At 41.2% G+C, this 18,109-nt stretch overlaps 1 protein-coding gene and 1 pseudogene across 3 annotated transcripts in view; one reads left to right on the top strand and one right to left on the bottom strand.

Annotated features, from left to right (window-relative positions):
- Positions 1 to 18,109, top strand: part of Prkg1 (protein kinase, cGMP-dependent, type I) — a 1,200,782-nt gene that overhangs the window by 648,552 nt on the left and 534,121 nt on the right. The gene's annotated exons all lie outside the window — the stretch shown is intronic.
- Positions 3,534 to 17,134, bottom strand: Gm50266 (annotated as a pseudogene).

Below are 18,109 nucleotides of genomic sequence, written 5' to 3'. Positions count from 1 at the left end.
CAAGTACCTTGGATATGCGGCAGGAAAACCAGGAGTTCCTGGTCATACTTGGCTAGATAGAGAAGTTCCAAGCTAGCAAGGGCTACATAAGACCCTACACCTATCATCATCATCACCACCACCACCACCATCATCATCACCACCATCATCATCACTTTTGTGTGAAACTAAGTAAATAGTCTTAGAAGACTTGGAATTCAAGAGATGTGACTGTCAAATCAGACTCTTGTTTTACATGGCATAGAACAAATTTTATTTGTTATGGGTTATGGGGTAAGTGCTGTACTATATTTTTGGTTCCCTAGCCCTAACTCCTCTTTATTTTGAAAACAACTAAACAAACAAACAAAAAAAAATTCTCAGGGCACAACCACTTTTACTTAAGATTAGATGCCAATAAGGATTAGAATTAGATCTACACAACCCCAGCTCTGTGAAGTGACAGCTTGACTTTGTTTTGTTTTGCTTTGTTTTTGTGACACCAAAAAGAATGCAAATAAACTCACAGGAAGAACAAACAATAACCAGTTGGGAATGAAATGGAACGATTCCATTTAGAGATTATTTAGTGTTTTGAAAAAGCACCAGAGAGAGGCTACTCAAAGTTGGTCAGCGACATGGTCCTTAGTCTTTTAGCTTGACGTTAATAATGGCATTGTGGATGCATCTATTTATTCTCCTCTAAGAAGCACTGCAGTGAAATAATGGGCTGTGAGCACTCCTTACCCTTGACATGAAATATCTGCCACTTTCAGTGCTGTGCTGGGGCGATCCTTCATATCCTAAATCCACCCACATAGTAGATAGGGGTGATCAGGCACAGTTCATGGCTCCTGGGCTGGATTACTAAAGCTATTGTTAAATGTAGTTCACAAGAGGTCTTCTGAAGCAGCATTCATATTATCAACAAAAATATCTGATAACTAAACTATCAAGCATAATTACTATTATGTCAGTATAACAGGAGAAGCAACACACCGATGTGCTTTGCACAAGCCTGTTGACACATTTCATAAGCACACTTCTCTTGTGAGCCTCTGTGAAACAATCTCTTCTGCTTTTCAAATATATTATCTAGGTTATGATTGCTTTTTAAAGATGATACCAAATAGAATAATAGGAAAGCATTTTATATATACTATTCTGTCAGAATAGATCCTGCGCTACTCAGGCTGGCTCAGAGATTTCCGTTTCTGTTGTTGATTGTAAGGTGTGAAATAAGGATGGTTCAGTATTGGATGGAACATCTTTCATTGAAAAAAATGATAGGATGGCGTCTCATCCCTGTATAAACCATATGCTTAGAGCTCAAAATGAACTACGGGTTCCAGAAGGAACTAAACACTCATCCCACCAAGTGAGCATCACAGAAGCACCCCAGTACTCGGACCACACTCACCTAGACTTCTCCATATGTTGTTTATATTATTTGCCATGCTATCATTTTTTATTAAGATTCATTTGTCTTTGTTATACATCTCCAAATACTACCTTTCTGTTCACTAAATCCTTCAGAACTCCAGCATCATCTGTCTTTTCCTAAACATTGACTGTTTGGAATTCAACATTGTGTTCACAGTGCAGAGGTCCTGTTGATTTCCCAAAGATGAAAACATTACTGAGTCATGTGCAGGGACCTGTAGACAAAATCTGGCTCTAAAGTTGCTTGAGATTATTCATGGGGAGAATTTTCCAGCTTTGTCTTTGTTCCTGCCTACAGCCATTGAACACGTCTTAAATCACTGACAGAGAATTTAGGTCAACACATTGCCTGAGGTCATTTAAATTTCAAATCTGCTGCCATTTTCCTGCTTCTAGCAAAAGGGAGGGGAAAGGATTGTGCCTACAGCTAGTGAGCTGGAGCTGAAATCTGGCACAGGAAACTTCAAGTCAGAGTCAAACTTATTTATGCTCTGCTGAAGGAAGTGTGTCGAGAAGGTTAATGAGTCTACATTGGCGTGCTGTCTTCTGAGTCAGAGCCAAACTGGGACTAAACTCGAGCATGGGAGTTAGTCTCTTTCACAGATTGTGTAGCACTCTGATGGTATTGCTTGCGTGTATTTTTTTTTTTCTTTTTTTGTAATCATGGAACTTGTTATTGTGGGCCTGCAGAAATGATCTGCGAATAAAACCCAAATTCTATGACTTGTTTAAACCAGTCAAGTAGCAGAGACAAAATGGTTAGAGCCCTTCGTGGCCGGCATAGAACCTGCACACCGTGGTCACGAGTCCCTGAAAATCACCACTGGATGAACTCTGACCTTCTCATGTGAGCAACTGTCACTTCTAAGACTGTTGGGAGAAAGAAATTTCTACAACACAGATTAGTGTTGTGGGAAATACTCAAAATGAACCAGCCCTTGCCCCAGCAGCATGGCAGGCCATGCACTGGTAGGCAAATGGCCGACGACCTATTTTGTGTCGTGGAAACTCTGATTCAGAACTCCACAATCTCTCCACCCAGCTTGCTAGGTTCCCACTGGTGGGTCGTTACCATGCCAGCCCCCTGCTTCAAGTCCCCCACAGTCTTTGTGGTACACACCATGCTTTGCCACCATACCTTTCTCTCTTGAACCCAGATGAGCTGTAGCATGAAGGAAAATGCAACACAAACTTAGTTCAGAAACGACGGTAACTCAATTGCTGTGCACAATAAAATTCTAATTGTAAGCCTTATTAAATTTAAATCCTCTGGTGGCGAATCCTGACGGATCTGCGCCATCAATGCCAGGAGACACGCGTAGCTGCATCTTGTCCTCACACTATCCCCATCTAAAGGACCTAGCTCTCTCCTGCTTCCTCTCTTTCCCTCTCCAACCCGGAAGTCCTGCCTACTTGCCCAGTGATTGACCCCTTTATTCATTAGGGGATTGGTTCACAAGAAGTCACCTGAGCATGACTCACTCCTTGTCCTCAACCATTTCCAGGAGAGTGGAATTAGCATCAACATACAAACAGCACCAGGCCCATCCACAACAGATTAGTATACTTAAATCCTTTACTTAGAATTTTTTTAATTAAATTAATTTATTTGTTGATTTATTTATTTATTCACTTTGCATTCCAATGTCAGCCCCACTTCTCAGTACCCTTTCACACAGATCTCTCACTCTCCACTTCCCTTCTCCTTTGAGAAAAGGGAGCTTCCCTCTCTAGGTATCACACCACACACACCTCCCTGAAGCTCTACCCCCAACCCCCTCCAACCCGCTGCAATTCTAGTCGCTCCAGAACTAGGCCCATCTTCTTCTACTGAGGCCACATAAGGTGGCCCTGTTAAGGGAATGAGATCCACGGGTAGGCAACAGATTCAGGGACAGTGACCTCCCTGCACAACTCCTGCTGTTGGGGGACCTGCATTAAGACCAAGCTACTCATCTGCTATATATGTGCAGAGGGGGCCTAGGTCCAACCTATGCTTGCTCTTTGGTTGGTGGTTTAGTCTCTGGAAGCCCCCAAGGTTCCAAGAACTTAGAATTCTTAAGACTGGTACTAAAAATGTTATGCAATAAGGAAAAGTGAGAAAAGGCATCCTGAAACTATGTGTATTAGCTTTGTAATTGCTTTTAGTTTGGCTTGGTTTTACATTCAAACCTTGTTTAATAACAGTAAGATCCAAGGTTAGTTTTTGTAGCCGCTGCTGGCCCTTCAGCCTCTGGCATGCTCAAAGTTCTCGTCCTTCGATCTAACATAGGATTTCATGTGGCTGTGTGGGATTGCCCTGAAGCCAGGGCAAAAAAGAGCAACACATTTCTAGGCCCTTCCAAGAAACAGACATGAGTATGGTGCCAAGGCCCTTAGAGGAGTCCAGGGCCAGCTGGCAACAGATGAGGATGGTACCCTCAGCCTCATGGAGGAGACTGTGAGCCTGGCTGCTCCCCCACAGTGGACACACCTTTAGCTTGGATGCTTGTAGTACCCACATCACCTGTAACCACCCCCACAACCACAGCCAGGAAACTCCATTTTTCAGATCATCTGGGAAGGGGACAGAGGTGGCCAGCTAGTGCAATTTATAAATAACCCTCTCAGCACAACCTGATTGAAGATGGAGTCTGGCCAGAAACCTGGACATCTTGAATAGTAGCCACAGGTAGATGATGTCATAGCAATCAGACTCCTGGTGCTGGAAACTTTTTTCCTTGTTGTGTTAACTCCCATGACAGCACCTCCTGGTTGGCCAAATACAGAAAAGATTTTAAATTTAATTAATTAATTTATCTGTCTATTTTTGTTTCTTTCTTCCTTTCTTTCTTTCTTCTTCCTTTCTTTATATTTTAGCAGCTTAAAAAATTTTTGTTAATAAGCAGCTGAGAGGCAAAGAAATAGCTAACTAGAGGAGCTAGGTAGAGAAAATAGAGTGTCCAAGATCAAATTCATTAATCTTTTGGTCCTCCGTGTTTTCTAACCGCAAGCATATATTAACTACCCCATGGTGATGTGTTGAAGGTTAAACATGATTATGTATGCAAAGAACTCAGCTGATGCCTAGTTTACAGTAAGATCATAAACCATTAGGGTCATTATTGGTAGGGATCATTATAATTTTACTCAAGACTAAGATTTTGGGTTGTTTGTTTGTTTGTTTGTTTGTTTTTGTGAGTGTTAGAAGCAATTATGAGCATTGGAGTGTTTCTAAAGAGAACCCCAAAGTCTGTCTCCTCAAAGGCTCCTATCCCATAGTTGAGCGTCTCAATCCAGAGAACACCTTAGTTCAGCTGTAAGTCCCACTAGCTGTACTTTAGATATTACTCCACCCCCCCAAATAATTAGTGGCTTCCTTAAAAAGATGTGCTTACAGCTTCTTATGTGTCCTAAAAATAATATTGCATTGCAGGATATATTATTTCCATGATGTAATTGAAAAAAAAAAAGTACTTGCTTAATGTGATCTACAATAATTTGAGGCTCAATTTTTCATATAAAATCAGGATTGTGTTCTACATGCTCTTTGTCTTTATATCAAGTAGCTAACTATCATGCCATAATGAATTGGTCTGTTGTGCTGCTGTAACAAAATACCACAACTAGGTCTGTTGTCCTCAACCTTCCTAAGGCTGTGACCCATTAACACAGTTCTTCATGCTGTGGTGACCCCCAACCATAAAATTTTGTTTTTCCCGGCCCTGCTCGCTCCAGCCTTGCTGGCTTCACATAAAATTATTTTGTTGCTACTTCATAACTTGTTGCTATTGTTTTGAATCATAATGTAAAATATCTGTGTTTTCCAGTGGTCTTAGGTGACCCCAAAGGGGTCTCAACACAGAGGTTGAGAACCACTGGACTAGATGGTTTGAACAGTAGAAGTATCTTTCTCCCAGTTATGGAACTGGGAGTCTGACATCATAGTGCCAATATTATGCTCAGCCTTACATTGACACTACAATCCTTCTATTCATGCTCCCTTTATATTGGTTTATATTTCATTATTCTTCTTTAACACTTTGCCTCTTTAAAACTCCATTCCTGGTCTTTTAATACCAAACATTAAAAAAAAAAATGCAACGTACACTTATAAAAATCAACAAAACATCCACTGAATTGGCACAAGTGTGGTAATCCTAAATGATGCTCAACAATACTATCTGATCAACTCTTCCAATCTCTTAGCTAATCATGATATAATCCTGGACTTTGTTTTATATTTATTAGGGTGTGTTCTTTTTATTGTTCTAGACAGTTTGATTCCAGACATTTTAATTTATTTCGTTTCCATTGTATGTTATAGGTCAGAAGTATTTTATGGATTATTTGCATCCTACCTATTGTCTATTTTTAGAAGTTTTTTTTTCTTATTTAAATATTTTTATTTATTTTTTATTTATTCTGATCCATATTTGGTTTTTTATTAGATATTTTCTTTATTTACATTTCAAATGTCATCCCCTTTACCGGTTTCCCTTCTGAAAACCCCCTATCCCCTGTCCCCTCCTTCTGCTTACCAACCCACCCACTCCTGCTTCCTGGGAACTATAGAAGCTGAACTTGCTGTATGAACTATAATGTGTTTTATTCTAATTCTTAACACTGCTGTGTAAACAGTGATAAATCAAGAGCTGTTTTCTTACAGCTGAAGGATGACAGTGTCCTAGAGCTTCCATGGTTATTGTGAGATGCAATCAAACTGAAGTTCCCACGACATCAATTACATGTTCCCTAAGACTGTTGTGACAAATAGAAAAGGCTTCAGATAGAGAAAGGTATTCTCTAGATGCTCTGGAGGCTGAAAAGGCTGTGGGGGCCGTGTGCCCTGGGATGTTCCTAGAGGAGCGCATGTTCTAGGCTTCTCTCCCAGCTTCAGGGTGCTGTCAGGAATCCTCAGCAGCCTCTGGTGTGTGGACTTATCACTTCTATCCTGGGCTCCTTGTGTTTTTGTCTCTTTGCTTCTTTTCTTTTCTTTCTTTAAAGATTTTTATTTATTTTATGTATGTGAGTACACTGTCGATGTCTTCAGACACACCAGAAGAGGGCATCGGATCCCATTGCAGATGGATGTGAGACACCATGTGGTTGCTGGGAATTGAACTCAGGACCTCTAGAAGAGCAGTCAGTGCTCTTAACCACTAAGCCATCTCTCTAGCCCCTCTTTGTTTCTTTTCTAAGAATGCCAGTGGTATTGAGTTTAGAGTCAATTTAACACTGTTTTTTTTTTCTTTTTTTGATTTAAGAAAAATCTGGCAGTTTCTCTCTTTAATTACATTATCTGTTGAAGGATAAGCAGACTTTTGAATAAGAAATAACTTTACATTTCAAAACTGCTAGGCTATGTAATCCTCCTAAGGACATTTTAAAAGATTAAGAATTCAAATATGTAAGTTGAATTTTAACTTACAATGGCAGTAATTAAACTGAGGTGAGAGTTTGGAAGAGCAGGTATAGTCTAACATCGCTGAAACATAATTTCTCTAGTTGGCCAATTGGCCAATAATAATGTTATTGAAACTTTTCTACCTAGAGTCTAGCAAGGTTCTTTCTCATGTAGATTCTAAGATATACCCTAATTTCATAAATGTTAATGTAGAAGAAAGAGGATTAAAGAGGGAAGTGCAGAGATTAAAATGGTCAGATTTTAAGTTAATATGTATAGTCTTCAGTTTAGTCCAGTGTGTGTGTGTGTGTGTGTGTGTGTTTATCTATCTGTCTGAAGCACACACTGCTGAAAATGGAAACATTTCTGCTTCTGGAGAAGAGGGCAGAATGGTTTATAGTGAGAAGAAAATTACCAGCAACTCTTTCAATCTTGCTACGTACGAGACAGTGCGTGAATCATTACACTGCCCGGAAATAATAAAAGAACCTTAAAGGGTCTCTGTTCTAGCAAGGCCATGGTACTCTAAAATATCTGGGAAATGACTGAAATATGTGTATAAGTCGGTACAGTAGGGCATTTTTACTGACAGCAGGAGTGAGTGGATAGGAGTTACTGTGTCATATCCTTTTCCTGTTGAAAAAGACCGACTCTGTAAGCAACAAGTAAAATGTTATTTAAAAAAAAAAAAAAAAGCAGATTTTCTCAAGCCAAGACATAATCTAGCAAAGGGAAAAAACCTAAACACCATTAAGTCTAAAATAACATTCTGTCTTAGTTTGCCTGAGACGGTGCTTTAGCCGTTCCAAGTCCTGGATTCTGCAGCATCTAGACCAGAGATGAGCAACAGCATACGCTACTTGGACGTATTTACTAAGTTAAGATCAAAGGCTAGTAGTTATTTACTTGTAACCTAAGTCAAATATTTTCTGGCAAGTGCCCTATCACTGGCAAGTGCCCTTGATTTCTGTTTTCTGTACAAGGATTTAAAGTTCACTGATTTGGGATAAATTTGGATAAATTTGAAGTGGGTTTTTTTCCTAAGAACCTCTTTCTGATGACTGTAAGAATATGGAATTCTTTATGAGGTTTCCCAGAAAAAGCCATTTCCTTCTAGAAACTACAAGCCAATGAACATTTGTGATCCTTGCTCTGAAAGCTCTGCACTCTGTGCTTGTCACTTCCAGTCATTTCTGCAATCGGTCATCCTGTCAGGGATCATGTGAGAGAAGGTGGGACCAGAGGGTCACCAAGACGTGTGTCTACCGTGCAGCCAGATGTAGTGGTACAAGCCTGTAACCTGGACCTGGAAAGGTAGAGGTAGAAAGAGCAGGGGTTCAAGGCCAGCTTCACTTACATAGAGAATTTGAAACCAACCTGGACTCCATGAGACTCTCAAAAAACAACCAACCAAAACCCAAAAACAAATAAACAAAAAGCCACCAAAGGCTTGCACTTCCCAATAAAATAGCAACTAAGCTCACTTTCCTATTTAAATTTACATTTGAGTTAAGTGGCTTTACATTTGAGTTAAGTGGCTTTAACTTAGCTACATGTCAATGGTGCAGGCTCATGGCAGTCATTATCACCACATAGGAGGATTTCCACTCACAGAAAGTTCTGCTGGAAAACACTGATAGACCAACAACATTAAAACAAAATAAGAGAAAACAACAACAAAAAGATAAAACCAAAAGTAACCCTTTTCCTGAAATTATGAGCATTTCAAAGCCTTTAGTTATTATATCTTCTCTAGTTGAAAAAATTACTAGTGATCTGAAAGAAAAAAAAAGTTTGTACATACATATAACCCCCACTTCATTGTTTACTTGAATGGTCAAAAAAATAGGTTTGCAGAGCCAAAATGTGAGAGCCAGTCAACGGACCCATCCTGAGGTGCGTTCTGCTCTCATTCCCTCCCTGGCACCCTGGCATCACTGGCTGCTGCTGATGGACACTTTCCACGCTGATATTTGAATCCTATGACACATACTCTTCCCCCCCCCCAATGAAGCCCTGTTGTGCTTTACAGTCACCAGAAATCATTAGCTAAGATCTAGGTGACAACACAGAGTATAAAATGACAGCAGGTGTCTCATTAATTGAAGTTGTCTGTTTTCTCCTCTTATACCCTGGCACTGATTCAGGCCTAATGTGATTAAATGATCATCCTTAAATAAGTGAGCTTCAAAGCAATTATTTAACCTTTCTACTAACGAATAACATCCTGGAAAGTATTCCAGCCACAAGCACTCATCTCAATTAAATGTCACTAGTAATGGCATATGCATAAACTCGGCCCGTGTTGAGACCCCTTCCTGGTCTCTGGATAATGCCAGTGTTTTTTTTTTTTTTTTTTTCTTAGAAATACCCAAAGCCCCAACTTCTTCCATCTTAGAGCACTTTCTTCTTCTTTTGGAATGGAATCCTACACGGTGAGGTCTGTGTGCCTGGCTTCTTTACTTCATTCTGTCTTTGCCAGAACCACACACAGTTGGTGTTTGGTTTCAGATAAGGAACTGCTGTGCATATCTTACATACCAAAGCAGACCTGGCCTCCAGGCTCTCCCAGCATCCCTCAGGCCCCACCTGGCATACCCTGTCCTCAACCCTAAATGTTCTGCACCATCTGATACATTATTTCTTTGCTGGTGAAATGAACCAGTTCAAACCAGATTAGATTAGATTAAATGCAGGTTTTTGGAGAAGCAGCTCTCGGGCAAGTCGAGGCCAGGGGAGTGCCACGAGAAGGGAAAGAGGTAGGGGTGGGTAGGAAAGAAAGAGCTAGCACAGAGAGAGAAGAGAAGGAGAAGTCGGGGTGGGGGGATGGGGGAGACCAAATGTCTGGATTATATAAGAAATAGCCCCAGGGGAAGGGCAGCCCAGCGCCTGGGTTGGAAAGTTCAGGGTTGGGGGCAGGGCAAGCAGTTAGCTTTCTTCGTTTGTTTTAGTGTCCAATACTGCTTACAAGGATATACCACAGCATATCCACCCCACTGTCCATGAACATCTCGGGTGCTGTGTTGTTATGGGCGCTTTTGTACATAAAAACTTTATGGGACCCTTCATTCCAGTATTGTTGGCCATATGTCTTAAATTCATCTATCTTCATTAAAATTAAGGTAACGATACATGTGGAAAATGATGTATAAGGTTTGGGGTTTGTGTCTTTGTTTTGTATACAGATATAGTAACCTTTTTAGGATTTATTTGGTTCAGACTGCAATCTCTCTCTCTCTCTCTCTCTCTCTCTCTCTCTCTCTCTCTCTCTCTCTCTCTCTCTCCCTCTCTCTCACACACACACACACTTTTTTGTGTGTGAATATATCCAAAGGTAATGCCAGTTATTGCAGTTACTGGAGGAGAATTGACTTGCATTCCCCATGTGTGTTCAGACCCTCACTTTGTGGGTCCGCCTCGGAAAACAGGACCTCAGGATGGAATTCAGAGGGGTGTTATGCTCTTTGCAGTGAAGAAACAGGGGAGGGGAAGGTAGGAGGGGAAAAGGAAAAAGGAGAGGAGGAAGAAGAGGAGGAGGGGGAGTTGGGAAGAGGGAAGGAGGAGGAAGAGGAGGTGGAGAAAGGAGGAGTGGGTGGGAGGAAAGGAGCTTTAAAGATCAAGATCACTTAGTGGCCTTTTGTTCTCACAGTGAGCGTATTTACCATAACAGTTTGTCAGCCTTTAGAAAATGAGGTGTGCATTGATTTGGGGATTTCTCAAACCTTCCCTGGTAAATAGTCATTAGCAAATTTAAAGGGCAGCACGTGTGTGCAAGTAGCCTCATAAGCAGGTCTTTGGGGCTCCCTGCAAACCCAAAAGAAGCCACTGTGGAGGAGTATCTGGGCGGCTTCCAGTCCAAACAAGCAGACTGTGTCATTCTTACCTTCTATCCGAGCAAACAGAATCCAATTGGGACATCCTAATGTGAGCGTGGCTGTGATTAGTGTTTCCAACCAATAAACAGACTTAGCCATCCTATGTTTAATCTGCATCTCTGGGAATGAGGTTCAGGAATTCTTGTTCTTTAGGAACCCACAGTGAATTCTGATAGGCGGACCATTAGAGCTAGTTGCATGTGGCTTATTTTGGTTCCAGGTGATAAAGCCAAAAGGTCTTAAAGGATATCTAGCTGGTCATGGCAGGGCACGCCTTTAATCCCAGAAATACACACACACACACACACACACACACACACACACACACACACACACGAAGAAAAAGGAAGGGGAAAGGAAGGAAGAAAGACAGGTAGGAAGAAAGAAAGAGAGAGAGAGAGAGGAGGGAGGGAGGGAGGGAGGGAGGGAGGAAGGAAGGAAGGAAGGAAGGAAGGAAGGAAGGAAGGAAGGAAGGGCCATAGATTTCATTGCTTCATTTTGGGCATTTCCCAGAAAAGAAGGGTCTGCCATAGATAAATGTCCTATTTCAAGGCCGCTGATTCAAACTTTAGGCACTTGACTCTGGTGCCCCAGAGAAGGCGAACACAAGTGTCTGGTAAGGTTCCAGGTCTAGCCATAGGTCTTAGAATGAACAGGGGGCATCGTTTCGAGCTATAATGCCCTAGCTTGGTTTCTGCTGCTGTGATAAACACCATGACCAAAAGCAGCTTAGGGAGGAATGTTTATTTCATCTGACAGGATACAGTCCATCACTGGTGGAAGCAAGAAAGGAACTCACAAGCCGGGTGTGGTGGGGCACGCCTTTAATCCCAGCACTTGGGAGGCAGAGGCAGGCAGATTTCTGAGTTCGAGGCCAGCTGATCTACAAAGTGAGTTCCAGGACAGCCAGGACTATACAGAGAAACCCTGTCTCAAGAAACCAAAAAAACCAAAACAAGAGAAAGGAACTCACAGCAGAAGCTTGAAGCAGAAAGTTCCACACAGGAAAGGATGCACAAGCTTCCTCCCAGGCTTGTTCAACCGCATTCCTTATCAGATCAGGTCCACCTGCCTAGAGCTAGTCACACTCACGTTGGGCTGGGCCATCCTACATCAGCCGTCAAAAAATGCCGCACAGAAATAGCCACAAGACTATCTGATGCAGGCAATTCTTCGATGGAAGTTTCTACTTCCAGGTGTATCACGTTGACAACCAACCAAGTTCAGCCACACATGTGGTCTTTTGGGACTATATTGATCAATTATTGAAATCGTTTCTTAATTCTTTGGTTGTGTTTTCCTTTTGCATTTATTTGTAGAAAGCATCTGTAAATATTAGGAAGTATTTACCAAGCACAAGGCAGGAGTATTTTGTCCTTGCTTAGAAATACAAGGGTAAGGGCAGAGCTTTCCTATCCAGATGGCCTTCCTTCCTCACTTTCCACAGCAGTCGCTAATCTTGCTGCTGTGGCCCAGCAAAGACTCTGAGCTTGTTAATGCTAACATTTCACACGCATTTCCAAGATAATACTCTACACAAAAGAGGGGGATTTGCAAGTACAATTCCTACTGAGTATCTTTCTCTTTATTCCTCTATGACTTTTTAAAAAAAATTACTGGCATTTTTGGGGAGGGGGGTGTGTTGAGGCAGGGTTTCTCTCTGTAGCCCTGGTTGTCCTGGAACTCACTCTGTACACAAGGCTGGGTTTGAACTCAGATCTGCCTGTCTCTGCCTCCTGAGTGCTGACATCTACCACCACCACTGGCACAAAAATTAGTGGCTTTAAATTAGCTTCTTGTGTGCTGCCTGTACAAATTATAGCATTATTATATATGTATATGACTGTAACTTGCTTATAGTCACAGCTCCACCGTGAACACCTTTCTATGTCTCTCCCACTTTTAGTGTTCTTTCTCCCCACAAATAGTTCCTTTCCTGCTCCTCTGTCATATTTGTGCTCAGAGCATACAGGACAAAGCAAGTGTTGGATAAACATAGAGTCAGTGGGAGGCAGTATTCACTGGGAGTTTTCTTTTTTTTCTTTTTTGGTTTTTTGAGACAGGGTTTCTCTGGATAGCCCTGGCTGTCCTGGAACTCACTTTGTAGACCAGGCTGGCCTCAAACTCAGAAATCTGCCTGCCTCTGCCTCCCGAGTGCTGGGACTAAAGGCGTGCGCCACCATGCCCAGCCACTGGGAGTTTTCTAAGTACTCAGGTGACTGAGTATGTCATGTGATGATCATTGGGTTACTGCTAGATGAAAAATGAATAAAATAAGCTAGTTATACCTTTAGTTTCTGCTTTCTATGTGTTGCACACCATTTAAGAATCTATTGGAGATGATGTGTTATTTATCAAGTATGTGAGGCATAGGAACTAACCACCAGTTTTAATATTGTTGCTATTGCAATTAGTAATGGGATTGTCTAGTTGGCTGGATGTACTGGCTAGTTTTGTGTCAACTTGACACAGCTGGAGTTATCACAGAGAAAGGAGCTTCAGTTGGGGAAATGCCTCCATGAGATCTAGCTGTAAGGCATTTTCTCAATTAGTGGTCAAGGGGGGAGGTCCCCTTGTGGGTGGTGCCATCTCTGGACTGGTAGTCTTGGTTCTATAAGAGAGCAGGCTGAGCAAGCCAGGGGAAGCAAGCCAGTAAAGAACATCCACCCCCCATACCCCCAGTGGCCTCTGCATCAGCTCCTGCTTCCTGACCTGCTAGAGTTCCAGTCCTGACATCCTTTGGTGATCAACAGCAATGTGGAAAGTGTAAGCTGAATAAACCCTTTCCTCCCCAACTGCTTCTTGGTCATGATGCTTGTGCAGGAATAGAAACCCTGACTAAGACACTGGACAATCTAAGACTTGTAAAAATGATTTATCTTTATCAACTTTTATCATGTGTATACATTCGTGACTGTGTGTGGGTATGTGCTCATGAGTGCAGTCATCTTCAGAGAGGCTGTCAGAGAGGGTGCCAAATCCTACAGTGCTGGAGTTACATACAGTTCTGTGGCAGTTGTGAGCCACCTGATGTTATTTATTGCTGGGAACTGAACAAGTCCTCTGCAAGAGCAATATGTGCTCTTAACCACTGAGCCATCTCTATAGCCTGTTGCAGTAAATCTCCCATCCCAAATATGCCCCAGCAATGAATACACAACACAGTTAATATGATTATATGCTGTGTGCCTAGATTGGGCAGATCTACCGCTACACTACCATCTTCCACAGCTTATGAGACCCCTTAGAACTTTTGGTTTCTCGAGGCCATGTGCTTCTGCTCTGCTTTTCTTCATCTTGTCTTCCTCCTCCTCTGCATCCTCTCCCTCTTCCATTTTCTCCTTCTTCCCTCCCTCCTTCTGCTCCACCTTCCCTTTTATCTGCCCAATCGTCAGCTCTCCTTTATTTTACAAATTAAGCTGGGAAGCAGGGTTACAGGAAATCACCTGAGTGCTGACTCATTCCTAGTTCAAAACCACTCACAGGAGAATGGACTTAACATCAAATATAATTAGCCCCAGGGCTATCCACAACAATAGCCCCCATTTATGATTTTAAATAACTAACTAAAATGATTTCTAGGCATAAAATAACTTCCATCTTCAATGTCTATGCTATACACTATGGTAGATATTATATATGGTAGTGAGTGGCATTAATTTGTTAAATTTGATTGTTTTTATCAATTAGTTTATTTTTAACGGTTTGTTTGGGTTTCTGTTCTTTATCTTTTCTTTAAAGATTTATTTATTTATTATATTTAAGTACACTGTAACTGTCTTCTGACACACCAGAAGAGAGCATTAGATCTCATTACAGACATGTGGTTGCTGGGATTTGAACTCAGGACCTCCAGAAGAGCAGTCAGTACTCATAACCACTGAGCATCTCTCCAGCCCATTTTTGTTCTTTTTCAAGACAGGATTTCTGCAGTCCTGGCTGTCCTTGAACTCACTCTGAACCACCTTCCTCTGCCTCCTGAGTACTGGGATTAAAGGTGTTTACCACCATGCCAGGCAACAATTTAGGTCTTAACCTTTACTACTAACAGGTTGAACTATCACTAACTACATGTAGTTAGTGCTGCCAAGGCATAAGCATAGATATGTAATATTATATTTAAATTAGCTGTATAGTGACATGTATAAAACTGAAAATATATCTTCTTTGCTATCTTTATAAATACAAATTTTATAAGTAAAAATTTACAGAGAAATGCAATAGCTGAAAGTGAATGCTCTTCAAAATACCAACTGCTTTTACATGTCTTCTTATAAGGATGACATTTATATATTAAATTAATGCTGTTATTGTTAAAGTACTCTTTTTTATTAAGAGATCCTAAATAAAGCTGAAATTCCACTAAATAGATAGTATATGGGTTTTAATGTAACTCAGAGTCATTGTAGCTTTGAGTTTTCATTTATAAAAAGGGCATAGATACACGATTTATGTTACTTTTAAAGTCTTCACTTGAGCCTGTGAATATTTTATAAACACCTTTTTCCTCTGCATGTAAATTTGTAGGACTGTTTCCTTAAGTCCGCTTCAGAAACACAGCTAGCTATGCGTGAACTACAAACCACTAAATGAAGGTTAACTGACCCCATAAGGCTTGGATCTTTTTATTCTAAAGACATATATGTCATTCTACAGGGAAAGCAGGCAGGGGTGAGTAAATTTCACACTGCACGTAGAACAAAAGCATTTAAGACACATGCACTCTAGAAACAATATTATAATAAACTCAAACACTTCCTCCAACCTTGTTATAGGCTTATTAAAGTGTGCCTTGGACAAAAGAAACATAGTTTTGGAAATCTCCCCTCTATTGTGCGGTGAAGCCGTAAGGCAGAGAAATAAATAAGCCATGGACGCTCACACTAGATCAAATCCTGATTCTATTTCTATTAGTTTGTCCAAATCAAGATTTCAGGAGCTTAGGTCAGAGTCGGCTGCCAAAAGGGTTTTCTCTACCAGATTGCTTTCCCCCTTGTTAACTCTGTTACTTTTCTTCTTGTACAAAATACAGCTTTACCGGGTAAGTCAAGGGATACAGTGAGCTGCTGGCTTTGTTCCTATGCAGATCGCTTTGGTTAAAATACTCCTGTGCCTTCTTCATTAAAAAAACAAAAGAAAAAACCAACTCCCCTCTAGGAGTGCTCTTTTTCACTCTTTTGAGGACTGGGCCCCTAGAGTATTATTATTGTTGTTGTTTTGTTTTATTTTTGTCATCCTTGTTTATTTTGAGGTAGAAATAGTTGTGCTGATTTTTTCATGTCTATAGATGGTTATCTTTCAATAGCTAGAGAAGCAATTCTTTTTTTGTTGTTTTTGGTTTTTTTTTTGTTTTTTTGTTTTTTTGAGACAGGGTTTCTCTCTATAGCCCTGGCTGTCCTGGAACTCACTTTGTAGACCAGGCTGGCCTCGAACTCAGAAATCCGCCTGCTTCTGCTTCCCGAGTGCTGGGATTAAAGGCGTGTACCACCATGCTGGGTTTAGAGAAGCAATTCTTAAATTCATGTTGTTTTCATACCTTCTAAATCCACACTGTGGGGTGTGTGTGTGTGTGTGTGTGTGTGTGTTCAGAATAACAACAAACCCTATCACATACGCCACACCGAGAGCATATTACACACGGGCATGGTTTAAAGTGTGTTCTCAACAGTTATCGCAACCACAGTGGGTGGTGATCATCCTAGTGTGCAGAATCAAAATAAGGCATTGAAATGAGTCATGTAAGTACCCATGTGCTAGAGGCACAATTTGAATACAGATGGAGACCAAGCTCACTATGGAACATTGTATGTCCTCCCTGAAAAAGCACTACCAATTTGCTACAAAATCAACCAGTGTCTGTATAGCTATAAGCCTTGAAAACAATTCCCTGCCCTTTCTAAAGTATTCAAAAAAATTTTTTAAAAAAATCACTGGCAACCCTTCCTTCTAGTACTGCACCTTGATTCCTACTTTAGGTCAGTTCTTAAATCACGAAAGAAATAATTTCTCTCATACATTATAGACCTCACCATCTCATTCTCTGTTTACCTATAAAAAATGCTAAAATTAAGAAAAGGTTATTTCATCTGATTGTTCTATGTGTAGTAAGTGAATCACAATGGGTAGTAATAGAAATTTAATTCTAGCACTCAGGCAGAGGTGGGCAGATCTCTGTGAGTTCAAGGCCAGCCTAGTCTACTCATTGAGTTCCAGGACTACCAGGGTTTCCTAGAGAGACCCATCTCACCACCCTCTCCCTCAAACAAACAACAACAACAACAACAAAAAGAATACATAATGTAACAATTCCATTCCTGGTGTATACAGATGAGATGTGAAAACTCATGCACATGAATATAAAAGTAAATTTTACACACCTGATGTAACTGTTGTCTTGGAGGTCTACTGCCTCTGTCTGCTAACCTAGGCCCAGTCCCGGAAGCTTCTAGCCTCTGTACAATCTTATCTAGGCCTAAAATGTTTTCAGCCTCTGAGACTGACGTCAGCTGTTCTGGTTGAAACCTCTCTCCGAGCTGACTGATTTCATCTGGCTTCTGACTTTTTGCTCTGCTTGGCTTCCTACTAAGGTTGGCAATATGTTCTCATCTAATCTTCTGGCTCCTTCTTTTGTTGGCTAAACAGACAGGAGGTCATCTACCTAGCTCACCTGCAGGCCCCAGGAAGCAACCTTTAAAGCCCAAGGTTGGTTGTGGAATACGGAGTCTGCACATGAGCAGCGGTGATTCTCATGTTCCCCTGTCATTTCACAGCCTCCCAGGCTTTGACATCAGTGCTGGCTTAGTTAGGGTTTCTATTGCTGTGAAGAGACACCATGACCGTGGCAACTCTTGTAAAAGAAAACATTTAACTGGGGCTGGCTTATAGTTTCAGAGGTTTAGTCCAGTATCATCATGGTGAGACACCTGCATGGTAAGGTGCAGGCGGCAGACATGGTCTGCAGAAGGAGCTGAGGGTTAAATACACACATACAGCAGCAGGCAACTGAGACACACGGGCCAGACTTGAGCTTCTAAGACCTCAAAGCCCACCTCCCCAGTGACATACTTCCTCCAACAGGCCTAAAATGCATGCACTATGAGCAAGCATTGATACATGCGAGTCTATGGGGACCATTCCGATTCAAAGCTCTACAAACACCTAGATGTTGCTTTGAATTTAAATTATTTGCTGGAAAGGTTTTAAGCCCAACCACTTAAACTCAATGTAAACCTTTCCTCGAGAAAAAAACCCTAATTTGACTGATTTTCGAATGTTAGTTTGGTTAGTTTATACCCTTAGTTATATAGGATTCAAAGACTACCTTGAAAGGCACAAATTGCAGCATAGAGTTTGGGGACTATATCAGATATTAATTAGGGAGATCCTGGACTGTTCAAGTCGTATTGGCTCTCTCCTAAGTTACTTT

This window comes from Mus musculus, chromosome 19 (genome assembly GCF_000001635.26).
Source record: "Mus musculus strain C57BL/6J chromosome 19, GRCm38.p6 C57BL/6J".
Taxonomy (NCBI): Eukaryota; Metazoa; Chordata; class Mammalia; order Rodentia; family Muridae; genus Mus; species Mus musculus.
This window is presented reverse-complemented; position numbering and strand designations above follow the sequence as displayed.